We start from the raw sequence: 20410 nt of genomic DNA, 5'->3' as shown, positions 1-20410 counted from the left end.
TGTAGAAGTGGGATGTAATAAGGTTTGTTGCGTTATCTTTTTTTACGTACATAATGGCTACACTTTGTTAATCGGTGATAAGATAATATTTTCTTTCAGAAACTAAGGACAATATATCACATCTGTCTCGGGGGGTTTTGCAAACATTCGGGTCAAATGCACAAATACAAACAGATTCTACGCGAGAATCGAACCCGCGACACGTCGCGCTCAGTGACTTTGACGTGGTGGCCTCAACCACTCTGCTATCTGTGCAGTGAAATTACAACGATATTTCATACTTACATAGTTAGAATCGCTTTTTTTCATTGCAAACTCCATAACACTATTAGCTGCTGATATAAAAATTAAAAATAGTAAACGTGATATGAACATTCCGCAGCTTTCATGAAACATGACAAAATAAATATAAATTTCAAATTATTTGCCGCTTAATGTTTTTATAATGTATCCACTTTTGGAATCATCTAATGAAATGGAGTCATCTAAAATAATCATTAATACATCCGCTATTTGTGAATTACCTTTTCTAGTCGAGTGCAAAATCATGGAAAATAAGTTTATATTATGTAATTTTTGTTCATTTATATATTTGTAAAAGCAGCAGTACACATTCTCACACATCCGATTAAAAACACATAAAATAATCTAACTAGCTCCTTTATTTTCTTTTTAATATTCATTATATGAAGGCAAAATCAAAAATATAAATTTAGAATTGTAATATTAAAATAGGGTACCTAGTAAGACTTTCCAAATATCACTTACTCCTAACCGTACCGAGCTATGAAGAAGAAAGTATCCTTACAATAATGATTTCCCAGAACCACAATTTTTATACCACTTAGACAGTAGTAGTAGTAGACTAAATACAGAATTCTCAGAAAAAGACAAGTTTTTTTTAATAACTATCGTGGGATTGCTTCATTATTAAATGATGCAACAGTTTACTCACGAGTATTTATCGGGGGCGCCCGAGTAGTTTCGGACCCAACCGGAGTCCTTTACATACAACAGATATAAAGTATACAAGATCATATAATAAAAGTAAACTCAACTACACACCGACAATACTAACAAAAACTTTAATAATACAGCTTCGAATCTACCAAAAAAAGACCAGAACCAGTTCCGAGTTCCTAAATCTAATGGGAATGTCTTCAAAACAAAGTACGTACATACATTACGGTCGGCCATCCATAACTGATTCAGATTAGAACTAATTGCGGCGTTATGATGTACTGCGAGAGATATCGGTGGGAGCCGCTATCTGTTGTTTCAATTAGGACATTTCAAGTCACTAATTGAAATATGTCTTGACGTCTTTATGATAACTGTTTGAATATATTTTTGGTGCGTAAGTAGGTGTCTTTCACTTTCCGTTGAGGGATAATCCCTATTGCAGTTGTGGAATTGAAAGGATTCTTAGTTTCAGAATTACAGAACATATGAGAGTAAAAACCAAAAGGCCCTACTTTATAAGGTGAGTGTGAAGTGGGGTAGACCGTTTCATATTTGAAACTAAGCCGTCGTGTCACAGTTCGACCAATGGGCTGGTACTGGACGCCGGACGGTGCATTCATGTTTCTTGGGCCTCAAAGCGACGTTTTTGTTACTACGAGTGACTCTCGCTTTCGCTCAAATCAAAGATTTATTCGATGATTTTCTACCCTGAAAAATGGACTAGACTGAATGTTGTATTGGCCTGTTAACTCTTCCTCGTAGAAAATCTTAAGGAATCGCCGATGCGCAAGTTAAGTAGCTTGGAGATCAATAACTAATGCAAATTAAATAAGCTATAAAATTAAGATTAGTGAAAAAACTAATCTAACAAAATAGCATAGGTCATGTTATGATTTATTTTATCTCTAGTCTTGTAATATTGCCGTCTTATTGCCAGATAAGCTGGTTTTTATTATTATAAAATAATGGCACATCACAGGTTTCTAAGAAATCTCCAATTAAAAAATCTTATTAATCATTATACTATACCTTAATATAAACTGTCCGTACTTGCTAATTTAAGTATTTCCGATTAATTTCCCGGGATAAATATAAAATAATTTACACATTAAATATCACGAACAACGTTGTCAATTCTCGGTAATAACAAGACAAATTGATAATCACCATCAAAATGTATTGAATCATTCCGGATAAGTGACGACTAATTAATTAAAACGTTTAATTAATTATAGGGCTAAAAGCTTTCCTCGTAAATTATGAAAGTGTTGGACTCTTCTTTAGATTACAGTTAGGCCTTTCTCTTTGTGTTGCACATCAAGTATTTACTAATGTTGGATATTCCTTTTGTAATATTAGTCTGAGGGATAATAGTGTTGTTTAGGCTAGGATTAAACATGCTTTTACTTGCTGATATCCATGTTTCGAGGAAATATAAAATGTAGAGATAAGCACTTGTATAATTTATGTCTGAGTGGGCTTATAAATTGGAGTGCGTAATCCTTCGTTGTATAATAAGACGTCGGTTTAACTTTCATGTATAATTTAACTCTATTAAGATGGTTTTAGAGCTATCAAAATTCATCCAATTTATCAACTTATATCTTATGATTTAAGTTGAAATCTTGCCTAAAAATGGATTGTTAAAAAGCTAGAGAAGACTTTGAAAATTGGGTGTAATGAAAATAAGTATTTTAAGAACTATATCAATATAAAAAGAAAAATATTAATATTTGTTTAGTTTAATTTATTGTTAAAATGTTATAGAAGTTAACAATTTGTATGATTAAAAATAAATATTGTATCTTTTAACAACGAAAAATAGCTTATGTGGCGTGTATTTAGAGTAGTTGATAGTGTTACAAAATATTTGCAATAAATTTCTTAATTTTATAATGTCACGGACGTATGAAGAATAAACTACAACTAACAATATTTTAATTGTAAGGCGATTTCAAATAATGTTAATTTCAACAAAAGTAATAGAAACTCAACTCAGCTGACTTGCACTTTCGCAGACTTACTAATTACATAAAACAATTTAAAGCAATTCCAATGGATAATACAATTTGAAACGTAATAAAGAAATGCTGACGACACTAATTTTCTTTGAGTAGCCCTTTCTTGGCACCCTACTAGTCACGGTATTTAGAATTGTGCTTCGTTCAAACGTTTGTAATTGGAGTTTGTTTACTTACCAGCCAGTAGCTGTCGCAAACCTTAATGTCACCCTCAACTGTCATGACGTCTTTGTCATTTTGGGTAAAATGTTGAGATAGATTGATATTTTAGAACGTAACCCATCTAGGTATAATTCTTCATTCACATGTAACAAATAAGTAGTAGAACGATGTATTAAAAAAATTGTCAACCAATAGTAAACCAATTGAGTTTAAACGTTTTTCATCTTTATAGGTATAAGATGTTATAAAAGAATGAGTTTACATATTTTCTTTCCGGCATCACTTTTCTACGGATAAGCAGTCATCTTTCAAAAAAAAGAAAGTTCATTCTCAATATGAAATTTTCGATTCACCGTGACGCGATGTTTTTATGTAAGAAAATCGCTCAATTTTGCGGTGTGTTTACTTAGAAGTATACCTACCTATACCGTATACCGTTTTATATTTTAAAAGATATTTCCATGAATTACGATACTAGGGTGGTTTGAAGTGTTGAGTTTTGGGATATGAGTTATTTTAAATAGCAGTCGTAGGTACCAACTAGATGGACAGTTTAGATGGTTTTTGTTGTTTTGGTTTTGATAGAACAGATGGACAACCGTACAATATGGGTTGCCTCAGGATTTGAGTTCGGCTTTTTTACCTTTTTAGCTACAGAACCCCAAAAATAAAGTGTTGAACTTGTAATAGCTTACATACACAATCTACAGAATACGTATCAGTGTTCTCGATAGCGCTAATAACAACGTAGTGTGGCCATCAATCCGTTTGTCAAAGCGTCCAATACGGCCGTTGATCGTAGCAGTTTATTACGAGGCTTACGACTACCGATTGACATTTACAGGCTGGAATTATGGTAATGATAAGTCATACGTCAGATAGACGCCATGACGGTGCAAGTTAAAACGCTGTTAGGAACGTCGAGATCCACTACGATCGATAAAATATTGGCAACCGCATTGGGAGGGATTCGAAGAATTCTTATTTCTGTGACTTAAATCTACCTGCAGGTACAATAGATAGACGCTTGATAAAATTCAAGGTTAGGTAATAAATGTAATTTCTTTTTTGTACAAACTGCTTATTAAAGGAGGAGTCACAAAATTGTTTCAAACTTTTACGTTTATTAAATCTTTCAATTCGTACCGTTCAATGACGTATTTTACAATAATTTTTGTCTAGTTCCCTTTGCCAATCTCGTTTTGAATCTCTTCAGTTGTATGACGAGTTCGGCCCCTAAGATGCGTTCTTATTTTGATTTTGCAGACGGATAGGGACAAGTTGCCACATACTCACTCTGGCAAGTGGCAGCGGCCAGTTACTAGAGCCTGTAACTTGCCTGATCTAAATGCTCCACAGAACGCTAAAGTTATCAGGTGCTACACAGCGGTGTCTTAATCTTTAACGAGTTTACTTCTGCCCATCTTTGAAACTTTTGCGTTCCCCGATTATTCTTCTAATTAGCCGACCTTCTAGGATAATTAGTATCTATTCGAGTGCTAGATTTTTATGTGATATCTCTTGCGAGAAATAAAGTTTGTTTTCTCTTTGTAATTTGCCATTTAGATCTCGATTTCTTCTATCTTTTTTTTCTGAGTGTGTAGTTATTCGAAGCCTTAATTATTTCTATACGTAGGAGGAATTCTCCGAAATAATTTTAAAACAGACGATACGGTAGAGTAATCCTAAAAACTATTAACAAAACACAATCATTTGCAAAATAAACGTCTTTCCTTTTATATTTTTTTATAGAACCGACAAATAACAGAAATCAATATTGCGCTTATTGAAAAGGTTTGGTTTGAAAAAAAAAATCTGGGTCTAGAAAGTCTCGTCATCCGCATGTGTGAGGGGAAATATCTTTATAGAGATGACATATCACGTCTACAGACACCTATGCCAAATATTGAAGTGGATTGAGGTCTGAATCCGCCAATTGGCCCGTCAAATTCATTTCATTTAGTATACAGGTTCGTTTTAGAAATCTCTAGTACTACGAGTGTGAACTTGCGAAAATCAACCTTATTGCTTTGAAATAAAGGCATTGTCATTTCAAAGATTTAAAGAAAGTCCCTTTATATCTGTGCTGCTATTAGCTTGGTAGCAAATTTTTTTTTGTTGTAAAGTCCGATTGTAAACCATACTGCCGGTAACTTTACTTCAAATTTGTTTAATTTCCAAAACTTATGTTAAATTTTTTGGATACTGTTGAAATATTAAAGTATTGACGTGATTTGAATTCAGCAAACAAGTTTCAGGTACAAGTATTTATTATTTAAAACCAGGGCTGGATAGAAGTTTTAACGTAAATTGGTTGGTTGGTGGTTTTAGGTGTAATAAAATAGTTAGCTACGACAAATTGTTTCGAAGAATTCTGTACTCAAAGTTTTATTGGATAACAAAAGCCTAGTTTGAGGTCTAAAACAATTCAGAAAAAGCATTGTTAACGAAACAATATCAATCAGTTGATACGTTCCCTGAATATTTTGTTCGTAAGCTGATCAAAAACGTATTGTGTACCAGAAATATAGTTCCAAAATAATGTAGTTGCGGACGCAAACACAATAAGAGGACTAAAATCTGCACTAATTTGACAGCTTCACCAATTACGTAAATATATCGACATGTTCAACCCAGGCTTGTCATTATTTCGTCCACTATAACTGTGATTGATAGTAAAATTACACATTATTTTGTACCTACATAATATGTATATTTAGCTTTGTTAGAAGACCGTAATTATAAATAACCATTAAAATTGCCTATTGATGTAATACTGCTCGAAACATACTATTTCTGATTTTAATACCACTCTTAGCCCACTGCTTCTTGGCGTGTTCTGATTCGAATATTTGTATTCCAGGTCTCCTCGGGATGTTTGTTCCCTTAACATTTGTCAGTGGTGTCCTAAAAAAAAAAAGATAAAACATTAGAATATACTGACTCGCTTTCATTTTATTCGTCAGTTTATTATTAGCACTTTAACATTTAGCTGCTAGCTAAAACGGAAAAAAATACATAACAAATTAAAATAGACAGGATCTTTTCCATTTCTTTATAGCCAAGCATTAAAGTGCTAATAATAAACTGACGAAAAAATGGAGGTAAATCTTCCCAGTTTGTCCCTTACAAAGTCCTTTTAAATAATCGCTTTTCATTCACCCCCAACACGTGACAAAACCAACGGCGCATGCTCAATTTACATCATTATAAAAGTAAGATCACGTCCTTCATCATCCGCTTGACTTAAACGGCCTACGCGGAAAATCAGCCTATACATTATTTTCTTTGACCCTGCATTAGAGACCACGTGCAAGTATTCCGGGAGAGCAAATATACTGGGGAGATTATGTGCGAGGATCTAATTTAGTACACCGTTTAGAGCTACTGCGGTTACCCCTTCTGCTTCCCTACTTTGGCGGTGCTTTAGGAATGTTTTGCGTGTAAGGTTTAGATGTTACCGATTTTGGGACAATTTTGGCTGAATTTTCTTGTTCAGCCAAGTATATTATGTCGTTTGTTTTTATATAATTGTTTAAAACAAACAGTTTCAGTTTATCTCTTTATTTCATTTCCAATGTATAATATTGTAATTTCGATTCCGCAATATGTCATTTTCCTTACGACGTTTATGGTGTGTGGAAGGCAGATTTTAATAAATTCCCCTTCTCGCACATTTTTTCCTAATTTATTTAGGGCGGAGCGCAATAATTCATATGCACTTCAAAATATACATTATGCATGTTCTCCATTGGATCTCTCACCAAACAAGACCACTAAACGCGAGTGGAACTGTGACAGTCGTAATAAAAAGTAGCGTCGGTACACATATTTACGTCTCGAGACGCGGGAAGCTCTAGCCTTTATTATTTACGCGCCGCGACAGTCGACGTGTTGACTGTGCTTAAGGTGAAGTCTTACTGACGATTATTAAAATTTTGAGTGTACGTGAAAACGAAATAAATATATTTCGCCAAAATTGTTGTTGCTGTTCTTTCTCCTAAGATTCGAAGCAACATATATTTTTTAAGAAGATATCAATGTGGAAGTATAATTCATTCCACAAAACCACTTTAGTCTAAGTACATAGTGATAGAATTAAGGACAGGTCAAGATACCCTTTCCAAAGCTTCTACAGCCATTTAAAACTAAACAGCTAAAGTTTATAAACAATTGAATCGTTATAAAACAAAACGCAATTTTCTCCCAGCAAGCGCATCAGTAAAACCGTTCCTAGTACTTCAAAATATGAAAGGTGCCCGATGAAGTAGCGTGAGTCGGCCACAGAGAATATAAACCGCACAGCCGTGCATACACGTCCGCGTTTTACGGGGATTGCATCCAGACAAAGAATTTTCGCTTTTTTACACGTTTTCGGTGAACAAATAAACGCAATAATGAAGCTTTCGACACTTAAAATTTTTCTGGTCTGTTCAATTATTCGAGTAAGTGAAGTGAATTTTACACAAAAATCTTCGTGTATTCTGTTGCCTTATAGCCATAATATTATAATACATTCTCCTCAGAGATAAAGCAATAAATGTCAATAAATGTGATAAAAATAAAAATAAACTTTATGAATTTTGTCTCCAGTTGCTATTTTTTTATACACTGAGTTGCTTCAACTATCAGTGCCGTTAGTCTTCTCATTTTCGTAATGAAGGTACTGTGTGATGTTGTTTGTTTAAACTCTGAAGATATTGGTGATTTTTTTAAAATTTGTTATTTGCAGAAGTTTGCCATATTAAATAATGATTAGATATTTATACTAGCTGTTACTCGTGACTTTGTCAACGTAGTTTAAAATAAGTTAATAATTTATTATGCTTAAGGAACGTCTTACCCAGTCTTACTAAGAGGCTTCGTGTGGCCCAGGTAACTGGGTTGAGGAAGTCAGATAAGCAATTGCTCGTTGTAAAACTCTGGTACTTAGCTGCAGCCGGGTAGACTCAAATCGTTCCCAACTAGCAAGCTAGCATGATGATGACAGAAAGAACATGTAGGATGTTCTTTTAACCTATTTTCAAAATTAAAGGATTCTTAAATTCTTCTTTTCTATCCGATGTTATTTCAGTCTTGTTCAATGATCCATTTCTGACCGAATCACAACGAAGTGGTATCAAAATCCATTCTACCATCTTCAGTAACAGACGTCCAAACTTATAATAATACTAGTAGGATTTATTTACCGAGTTAGTCTTGTGGCGCAGCTTGAGATCCCTATTACAGCTGTGCTCTGTGACAGGATGATTGATTCTTCTTAACAGTTTATCCAACGGTTGTTGGAGTTTTATCACTTTACTTTGTACGTCAACTTATTAATTTTTGTTTCCTGATCTGGATGCATTGTGAGGGTATACAAAAGGTCAATGTTAAATTGAACATTATGTTGTTTTTGGATTGGATCTTGCTTATATTGAAAAAGAACTTCAGAACTTAATAGTTTATGTGTGTATTTGTAGTAAACATAGAACCAACTTAGATAAGATTTAATGAATTTTAAAATCATTTCATGACTTAGAAGGTACACTTTGCCAAATGATTGATGATATTAAAATAGCACTACGATTGTTATCTCACTTTTTTGTATTGTCGCTAAATTTAAAGACGACATTTTCGACATGAGGTTACATGGAGTAAAAAAGAAGCACATTGATATATGAAACAAAATTCAGTTGAATTCCATTTCAGTATCCAGGTAAGTCCAATATTCTTTTAAATTTATTTAAAACGGTTTATATTTTACTTTAACGTGTAGTTTAATCGTCTTTAATGTCAGCTGGTTCAGATTTACTGTGCTTTATTACGTTAAGTACCGTGAGACCGCAACTTGATCCGTGTCTGAATTTCGGTGCACCCAAGTTTAGGGCTTGCAATCGGTTTAAACCATTACTGAGAAGACCGGTTATATCAAGTGTGACTTAGGTTTAGAACTCGGGTGGGTCTAAATTTAATAGAAGAAATATTTTACAGTTTTAATTAACGCGTATTAATGGACATTGCCAAACTAGTCGAGTTACGGATCCAACCGGAGTCCTTTACCATGAGCTGACGAGTCCTTTGATTTGCTGGACCGGACCGTTGCATCATACATCATTGATGAATCATCCTAATAGTTACTAAAAATACAAACAAAGAGAAATATGCTTGCCGAGGCTGGTCCGTGGATTGGTTGATTGTTCCATAATAGACGGTAATCCCCCCATGCCTCGGAAATGTGTTATTGTTGTGTTGGTCCCGGTTGCATGTTGATATCACAAACTTTTATTTACATGTGTTATTTTTAAATAACTTATGGAGTTTCTTGCCCTCTTAGGAATATTTTTTTATTTTACGATTAAACCGCACAAAATGTTTGTTGGAATCTATCTTATACATACATATATATAAAGCTGAAGAGTTTGTTTGTTTGTTTGAACGCGCTAATATCAGGGACTACTGGTCCAAATTGAAAAAAAAATTGTTTTGAATAGACCATTCATCGAGGTAGGCTTTAGGCTATAAACCATCACGCTGCCACTAATAGGAGCGAAGATACAATGGAAAATGTGATAAAAAACAGGGCAGATATAAATCATAACTTATATCTTCTACCCACGGGGACGCAGTCGCGGGCAACAGCTAGTATTATAACATTACTCGTTAGTTTGTCAGCAAACACACAACAATCTCTGGGACTCATTGAAGAAAAAGAAAAACGTATCTGTATTACTCATTCAACATTTATTAAATAACAGTTGTTTATTAGTATTCCATGTTCAAATAGAGAAAGTTTTCAAACCACATATCGCGACTCTAACAGCCAGTTACATAATGTTGATTTTCATGTTGTGTTTGCTTTCAAAATTGGAATAGAGACCAGCATTGCAATTTTCATACTCAAAGATTTATTGCCAACCAGTGACCGGTTTCCGCACACATTTCAAGCTTATATAATAGACTTGTTTAGTACTCCGTATTTTAGACGGAGATAATATGATTAGTACTTCAAAAGAAAATGGTTGCAGTATACTCGAATTGCTATGGAATTAAGGTATATTAAAATATCGATCCAATTATAAAGAGTACGCCAAACAAAATTGACTAAACTACGAACTGTAATTTCACCGACAAAATTTTTATAAACATAAAAGTTTAGCACTCCCATTGGTGAACCATTTCGGGTACATCGAAATGCAAATATTGGTGAATAACAATTTTATATTATGTGCAATATGAAAGTTTTAACAAGTCTATTGCACATGATACGGATTGCTCACGCGTACACAGAATTTCAATATCCGCCCATGGGTTATAGAGGTACTTCCACTGTAGGCTCCTTATGCACTAGCGATTATGCGATATTAAAATCGTACGTTTCATAGTAATAATCGTATGTATTGTGTATGAAAAGATTTAACTTGTACCTTTGATGTTCTGCCTGTTTAAAAATTGAACGTTGCAGTAAGATATTAAAAATGTTCTCTTAAATTTATTTAATGAAATGCAGTACTGTACGTGATGGAAAATATATTGTTTTAATATGAAAAACGAGTGAAGAGTTTTGAAACTGATACATTTCAAGTACCTACAAGTGTTTTTACTGTTGTCTGTAACTAAAAAAACATCGTAATGAATAGGTTTTTTCGGCTACACACTCAAGCCTCTCGAAGGGACTTCTAAACATTAAATCTTACAAAAACAAACACCCATTTGGAGAAATGCATCCCACAAATATTTGTCCCTCGGGGAAACCCACAACCCTTAACGGCGAATTCCAATCACTTAGTCACTTCGCACAATGGATGGTCAACATTAACTGTATTTTCATTTATTTATTCTTACTCTAAAAGATATCTCCGCTTTTCTTTTCTGCCAACCAAAAAAAATTAAAAAACGAACAGAAAAAGAATGCTCATACTAAATTAAAAATAAAAACAAATTCAGTTCGTTAATTTAAAACAGTTCTTTTTTTTAGTCCCGCTTAGTCATTGAGTGTGTAACCAGCCTAAACAACGTTTTGACATTTTAATATAAATTTGATATTTTACTGGCGGCTTCGATATTAGTGGTATTTGAATATCGAGTACGATACAAGCGAGTCCGACGATCGTAGTAGGAAATTAAATGGATGAATGATATTTAGTGTTTGGTTTTGACCGGGGTATGAACAGAATAACGAATAGCGAATACAGTAGCTTTCGAATACTACTTATTTATTAGCCAATGGTTGTAAAGAGTATTACGTGGTTTTGCTTCCTATATTAATTAACTGTAGTGCTTTAGTTGATTATGTACAGACCATTTTGTGTTTTGTAAACTGAACAGTGGCAATCTAACTTTTAGATACTAACTGGCATATATATTTTGTAGATTTTTGAATAAAAAGTGGTCGAAATGTTGAACGTTTGAAGAAAATATTGGTAGAAGAAAATGATAGCTTTCCTGTTTGCAACTAATGCAACTAAACGAAGTAGTTGCATTAAGTGTTTTCTGTAAGAGATTCGATACTAAGGTACTCATGTCTAAAACGTTCAGTAAAAAATTATAGTCTTAGTTGTCCGTCAAATTATTAGTCTACAAAAAGCTTTGAAACATATGGGTACCTTTTCACAAAAATGATACCTATATAATATATAACTTGTCCTTTCAAATTTGTCTTCTGCATTCTCTGTAACATTTAGGTACCTTTTAACAAAACTGGAGCTAAAATGGCAAGTTCCGTTCGTCCAGTCCTCTTATAGGACACATACCTACATGTTATATAACTAAGTACGTACAAAGAGCTCTACAATAATATCTCCTTGTCTCGTTAACTTCATACGATATCCGTACTTTATCACCCTCCCTACCTACCCATTATGTCGCGGAAACGTTTTTAGTTCAACAGATCACAAGAAAGAACGTACGAGGTCGGAATTGCAAATTTAATAAAACTCCACACATTCGAATTTGATCTTTATGCCCCAGGGTATAAAGATTAGCTGATGTGTACGGTTTAAGCTTGTAAAGTCCATCAGAAGATTAAGCGTGATCATTGATGTGGTAATTGTATCTATAAGGAGTTTCACGGAACTATTTTGTTGGAATTCCTTTATTGGTATTATAGTTTCTAGATAAGGATCTCGTTACAGTTCTTTTGTGCAATACCCTATTGCTTTAGGTTCTAGCCCGCTGATAGTTATTGAATAATATGGATGCTACAGCGTATAGTATTAAAATAGATTTTAAAGATTGCAGCAGAATGTATGAAAGAAATTGTATTACAGATCCATGTATGTAGAAATATACCTACAGCAGTTGATATGACTTAAAAGGGTAGGTTTTACCGAAAAGGGGAAAAAAATGAATAAAAGACTTACAGTAAACGCGTATGAAGTCTTCTCTCGAATATCATTGCAGTTGTTTAAGAACAGAATACTCAATAAACATTTGTCCAAAAAAGTGTAATACCGAGTTTAATTTATAGCGTCCTTCATCCCACTAATTCATGTCCGGGATAATAGATGGCGCTATTGAGTTAAGGGGTAGGCTATTCAAATGAAAATTAGCTAGCCTTAAATCCCCCGGGGGTAATTTCAACTGAGCTCTTACCTAAAGACCTGTTTCAGTTGAAACATTTTGGTGTTAAAGAGAACACTAAAACCTTTTTAGTGTTTTTGTAATAAATAATTTGTTAATTGGCTAAGAGTGATTACGTTCATTTGTTTTAATATAGGTGCTTAGGGTGCGTTTACACTTGTGCGGAGTAGAAGTGGAAGCTTAAATCGATTATGGTAAACTTCACATACGATTTAAAAAAAATCTTCTTTCACTATTCATCAAAGCGGACATTTATGAGTTCATATTTTCTCGGGCATAAAAAGGGCAAACTAAATAACGTAAATTCCATTCCTGATGTGCTTAAATTTTTTATATACATTTGTGTTCGTTAAGTTCGATATGCGGCAAAAAACAAGGAATATTTACATCCAAAGCATTAAGTCAGTATCATTTAAGAGCGTGTATTCGTTTCGCTTACGATCGATTTGACTATCGTTTAATATAAGGGATGCTAAAATACTCAAATTATTGAATGAATTGTAATGGATTTTATCATCATGAACTTTCCCATTTTCTTGTTCCATTAATTATCTCTACTAATTCTCTAGAAACTCAACAAGATTACTATTAATAAACAAAGTAATCCAGCCACATCTACATTCAAAACCGCAGAACCATTATCAGCTTAATCCAAAATTCGTTCCTAAGTTTTTACATCGCAAACCTAAAACTTGTGTAATCTGTTTCAGTGAGAGCACTAATTACGTTTCTAGTACTTCGCCTTGTTTATTAAGGTCCTCAAACTTTGTTATTGGCTTCTTAATGTCTAACTTTAGTGAAACACTACGGAGACTTAGATGATACCGTTTGGAGTATGCTCAAATGTTGGCCCAAAATGTTTGGTGTTGGTCATGTTTGATGTTGACACCCAATACCGTTTGGACCGTAATTAGTTGGCACTTTCTTGGTTTAACTCGGTCCAATTGATGAATTTTGAAATATGCGTATTTTCTAATAATATTATTGAATACAATAATCTCGAAAAATGGAGATTTTGAATTAGTCTGATTTTGTTTTTCAAATGATTTTACTTATTATACAAACAACATGCGTACTGTAAAGTTTCTCAGATAAAACACATTATGTAAATGTAGATTGAAGTTGTTACTATGTTTCATATTAAATGCAAAAACTTTTACGATAAAATTAAACAGCACAGAACAATACAGACGAATATACAACAAAATGCAATTATATAAACATTATTGACTTTATCTTTAATGAAATCAGATCTTGTTTACATTATATTATGTGCATAAAAATTACTACCTGCAATTATTTCGGAGAAATCATCATAATATCAGGCATTATTTGGTCGTGAATTCTGAGTATTTTAATACAATTATGATACAGTGTAAAATATTCTTCAATATATAAACCACAACATTGCAACGTGAACTAAAAATCCGCATTAATGTGCCAAAAAACATTTTTCATGTCAACAATCGTCCCCACACGTAATGTATTTATAAGTGCTTGATTTGTAGCCTTTAATAATACGAAAGAGTGTAATACGATTCCTCTCACAATGCTTTTAATTCTGTTTGTGGACCATTTATTATTGTAATATTGAGCTGTGAGCACTACAATGGGGTTCGACGCTTGGGGGAACCCATACTTGGATGGTATTGACATTGGTTATTTATTTGCCATTGTTCAGTGTAATTGGGACTTTTTTTGACGATTTTGTAGAGATTACAAAGACACTTGGATTTGATGATTTTGGACGTGTTCTATTCTATTCCTTTTACAATTTTCAAGTCAATGGCGAAAAGAATCCGATTTATAAACCTTATTTTTTTACCATCGTTATCAAATCTAAAGCCGGCCTGCTTTTAGGCCTCATAAAAATATCCCTTTTTAAATTTAGGAAAAGACTGACTTTCGACATATGGAGAACATCAAACGTGAACTGATTAAAAAAGGGCAGTATTGTGAAAAAAAATAAGTTTGCCTTCATATCCTTCTGGATTTGCCGCGAGTTCTTCTTTTGTTCTTCGTTATCCAGTATGAGGCCACAACCCAGTTTAACTTGAGTCTAGCTACCATTTGCGCTACCATGGCTATTTGGGCTGTAAAGCTGAACTCAAAACATAATGAGTTTATTAATGAAGTAGATGATATGACTAAATTACTTTAAAAATATGGAAGAAAAACCGTCTCATCAGAAACTGTAAAACATTATTTACACCTCCAGCAGGTCAATAAACGTTTTAAGTTAACGTACAAGGTTAACTTAAACAATGGGTGAGTAATTTACGTTCGGATCAACGGGTGCAAGAATTTCTTTACATAAAATAATACATTTCAAAGCATCTTCCTTCCAGTAAGACAGCAAATACTATTTATCTTCATTAGTAAAAGTAATTAATCCTGTTAACAAATTCTGACATTGTTTAAGTTATAGCTTAGCACCTTTATACTCAACTGAGTATTTCATCAAGATTGGACGAAAAAGGACCTTTTTTCTAATCCGCTTGTAAAAGATTTTCTCCTAAACCTTCTGTGTAATTACTTTCTAAAATAAAATGTTAAGGCTAGTAAATTAAATTAATATAAATTCGGATTACGTTCTTTAAGACATCGGATTGGGAAAAGGAGACAAATTATAACAAGTTCGATTTTGCAAGGTTTAATTAATACCTTTTAATCGTTAAATCGCTTTGATTTGAAAAAAAAATATCTTGTTTTATTTTTACAAATCCATCAACAAGGTCTGAATTTGTTGTTTCAAATTACCTTCTATAAAATTTTGATAAAATCTTTCGTCTGACCCTTGATATAAAACTACTTTGAACAGATTCCATCGCTGAGTCATCTACCTCAGAAATCGTTTTGTATCCATCAAAGAAGTTAAGCTGTGTCTCCAAAGTTTTTGCTGCATCTATTGTATAGATTGTACCTTCGTCAGTTCATTGGTCTTTGCATTCAGCGTTCTTACCTTACACGATCCTTGAATACCGTCTCACGGTACTTTCTACCCAAGCGTTGGTTATTTGAGAGCGTTTCTACTTCAAGGGTTATTACCTACCTGACCTGATACTTCAATTTTAGTTTTAGCTGAAAGGTAGATAGAATTGTTAGTATTTTATTATAATAGTTCTACTACCACGCAATCTACAAAACAAAGGATTCTGTCAGACAAATCTCACATTCTGCTTGGTTTGTACAATATGGATATGTCTGATGTTTATTCTGTCTATAGAGAATTCACGTTCCTTAAATTATTCCTAACCATGCTTTTTGAGAAGATGAACAGAGCTTTAGCAACAGGCTTAGTTTAAGAAAACAAAAGTAAAACTACATATGTCATTCAATCAGTCGAGTCTCAAACTTATAAAAAGAATACCTAGTATTAGTAACCAAGACAGCACTAACTTAGCCATTCTTTATAAACTTCTTTCGTAAATATTCCTATCAAAAATTCAGGACTGAATTCCAAATAGAACACTAACATCTTGGAAATTGTGAACACTTACAATATCTAGCTGGACTTTATCGGTTTATTCAATACCATTTTCCAGTCCTTACTTAATAATAGGCAATTATTTTGATAGTGGTAGTACAATAATTGCACGGCAATTTACGGTATTGAGGATAGCTGTTGACAATTTTACTTCTTGTTCTATTGATACATTTACAATTCTTGGTGTATGGGCTAAAGCAAAAGCATTATTCTCTATTGTTTCAACATTTGTTTCTGAAGACGATTAGTATAAGAAAATTAGTATAATAAAAAAACTTTAAAAATATTCTGAAGAACAATGACACATTGAGTTTTATTTCTGTTTTTGAGGGTAGCGTACCCAAAGGGTTGAAACGAAATCCTGTCAGTAAGGCTCTACTGTCTGTTTTTCTATCCGCGCATCTATCATCAGGCTATGTCTCATGAACCGTAATAGCGAGACAGTTGAAATATTTGTTGCCTATGAAATAGAAATAGAGGCTAAGCAACGGTTGATACGGATAAATTTGATTTTTTTGAAGTGAAAACTTCTCTAGCTTCTTTGTGTTTTTGTAATGAGTTAAAACTGTTAATCTCGCGCCAAGACACGTAACCTGATCGAAAATACTGATAGTAATTTAATAGTGATAATTGAAGCAATTCGAGTATAATTATACCCTACATAACTATCCCAAAATATCAAAATGTACAACGTTAATATTCAAGTTTTCACTTCTGTCTCCCGAAGTGGAACCGTCGTTTTTTTTTTTTTACTTAAACCTCTGTGTCGCGAGTCCAACTCGTATTTTTGACCCGGATTTTCTTTGTGCGGCAAATGGTCTATCAATTTAATATTGGTGTGGTTGCTTCAGTTTCAAAGCTTGCACCAAACTATTAAAACGCCCGCCTTACTGTTTCAGGGACTTCAAAATAGCCGTTCGGTTGAACGTGCCATGCAATAATAATTGCACTGAATTCTGGATGGCTGTCATTAAATCATTGACATTTAATTGGTCCTAATGGCGAATGCTTTTAGTTTAAATCGATACAGTTTAAGTTAATTGCAGTTTACTGCTTTTTCTATGTTAATCGCATCATGTTTGCAACTGTGTTTTCTCCGAACATCAGGCAACATAAGTTCCGGTTTATTACGGGATGCTTACGATTTTTCTATCAATGGGATGAAAATCGTTGTGAAAATTGTTTAAATTTACAATTTTAACCAATCAACTATGTTATCCTGAAGACTTAATATCAAGTTGGATTCCTGATAGATATCAAAAGAACTTCAAAAAACTCAAATCCAATGAAAGTCACAACAAAATCAGTGACAAAAGCGAAATATATTCCCATCCATCCAAATATTAATAAAAAATATCCAGCAAAAATCTTGGCGCCAAAATAAACACGGCCGTATAAATAACATGTTAGACTGAACGTTAACTCGCAAATGGAATTCATCCCCTCAAATCTGCGTCAAAAGAGCACTTAACATACGTAACATATTCAAACGTGGAGGGGACTCGACAAAATAAGTTATTTAGGTGCTCATTATTTCGGTGATAGAGGTGTTTGCCGAAAGAAGGTGTAATAACGGTAAATGGTCCCCATCGTGCGGCGAGGTTCATCCGAAGGTGGAATCACGCCGCGCTGTGTAACCATTGTTCGGTTTTTGCAAAGTCTGATGATTTTTGTTGTAGGTATGCAGTTGACTGGCGCAAAGGCGGCTGTACATTAATGGAGCTTTCACAACTTTCAGTCGCATTGTATCGAAAGAATAATATTGGCTAAGCCTATTAAGCCTAACTGCCATAGTTCATACTAATATTTTATTAATCTGGCATGTGGCAATGTGAAAAATATGATTTCAGCCTACTTCCTTCCATAAGTCTATTTATGGCAATATTCATACCTCTAAAGACCCTTTTTGGAAACATTTTCCCATCGTTTCTTTGTTTCAGTAGGTAGGTAACAAATAGCTCTCCGAATCAGCAAATGCTATCGATAATGAACTAGCAACGGATGTCAAGGATCAATGGCCGTTGGAGTTAACGAGACCCAATGTGAAACGTGGGACTCACATAAGTTGACCAACTTCTTGAATAAATATTTCTGACATTACTATCGAGGTTAGAAATTGTCGCATACTTACTCCCAAAGATATATTTTTGTGAGCTTGTAGGGTGAAGGCAAAAAATGCGATTGTTTTAAAATGCTTCACAAAGTAAAACACTTGTACTTATTACCGCGCATTTCAAGGTACAAAGCTTTGTCTACATTTTTGCACTCCTATTTTAGCGTTGTTACATAAAAAACAAACTGTCAGGTTTCCTTTTGTTTTTTTCGTTCCCCGTTTTCATCCGGTGTTTTAAGGATTAGGTTGATACGGGCTTAAATTTCGTACGTATTACCATAATATTATGCTCTCATAAACAAATATTTTGCATATTTGTTGAAAATTTCGCCGACGTTAAGTTATTCTTGGTTCATGGCCATATCTACTTTGCCTCACAATTCAATCTCTCTTTTTTTACTTTTGAAAACTGTTTCGCTCATAAGTTTTGCTAGTAAGAGATATAAGCTTTTATTATGTTTATAGTTATTGAGTTAAATAGAGATTTAATGAAATATTTCATAAATAACATGTTAAAAAAAGCTTTAAAAGACTTGTGCAATGTATTGCTTACATCTCCTCATATTTAAAGCTTCTAACGTCGTACAAGTAATTTATCATAAAATAATATGTCATAGAATGTACTCATTCTTCAATTCCTAGCCCTCTTTTGTTTCTGCCTGAACGTAACATAATACGACGTTAAACAATATTAAATCAAGTGTCAATGAACAATGCCTTCCTAATCAACACCATTACCACCACGAGGTCGCGAAAGGCGATACTTCACTTCACTCCAAACTTGCTCTCGACAAATTAAACAAGTAGACTCACTCAAAGTTTGACAAATCCGATTTCCTGTCGCTCTTTTAGGAGTTAAGAGTCCATCCGTTGGTGAGATGGAGTTTAACGATTTTCTACTTGCAGCTTGAACGTGACAATTTTATAAGAAGTTTTGAAGTGAAACGTTCGACTTACGGTGTCTGTTGCGTTGTTTGTAGAACATTTACTCGGGAGGATGTTGGAGTACAATTTTATTAGATTTTTTCTTTAAGAGAGATTATATCGGCGATTTGTATATTATTTGATATTTGTGCAATACTAAGTAGCACTTTTTAAAGATTAAATTATATTGTTCAGCACGAAGTTTTACCCACCGTTCACCGATTCCTAAGTGCTTTTGCAGGCCTGATGCCGTGCCAGACAAACCAATATTTGAAGTCCCTGTAAGCAGATTCGTTTGAGTTATCAAAACTCTTTTCCATTTTAAATGTTGTTCCTCTCCACCTTTCTTCCTGCTTTCAAATACTTTTTCATGCAAATATATTGTTTATCCCTGTAATGTAGTATATTCAATTGAATGTCAGAATCATCATCAGCAGCAGTAATTTACAAATACACAAAAAAGGCGATATTCTAATTAGCCAAATTAACATTTTCGACCTTTTTGCTCAAACACAGTAGGAAAAACAACTCGGTCCTTTGTTTAAAAATGTGAACGTCGCCGCAATTTGAAGGAAAATAAATCAACCGTATGTCTTTTCCTCCGGGAAATACAAGCCTAAAAGTAAATATGGGAAATGCATGAAGTATCATGCAGGAGAGGTCTTGTGTTGTGGCAAAGGATACATTTGTAAGGAACTCAGTAGATCCATGGACGACTGTGAATGGGTATATATTGTAACTACACGTCTTTTTTATCACACTGATCTTAAACCATTGTAGGATATTTATTTCTTTTTTAATTGTTCTTGGAAACCACTTACAAACGCGAGACGTGATTACGCTTGAAAATCTATACTAATATATAAAGCTGAAGAGTTTGTTTGTTTGTTTGAACGCGCTAATCTCAGGAACTACTGGTCCGAATTGAAAAAATATTTTTGTGTTGAATAGACCATTTATCGAGGAAGGTTTTAGGCTATAAACCATCACGCTGCGACTAATAGGAGCTAAGATACAATGGAAAATAAGAAAAAAAACCGGGCAGGTATACCTAAATCATAACTTATATCTTCTACACACAGGGGCGAAGTCGCGGGCAACAGCTAGTCATAAATATATCTTTTGGAACTAAGAAAAGTGGTGATCAATGCTTATTTCGCCCAAATAGGAAAAGCTTCT

Source organism: Trichoplusia ni, chromosome 7 (genome assembly GCF_003590095.1).
Source record: "Trichoplusia ni isolate ovarian cell line Hi5 chromosome 7, tn1, whole genome shotgun sequence".
Lineage (NCBI taxonomy): Eukaryota > Metazoa > Arthropoda > Insecta > Lepidoptera > Noctuidae > Trichoplusia > Trichoplusia ni.
The sequence above is the reverse complement of the archived record's forward strand: the minus strand, read 5'-3'. Positions refer to the sequence as shown.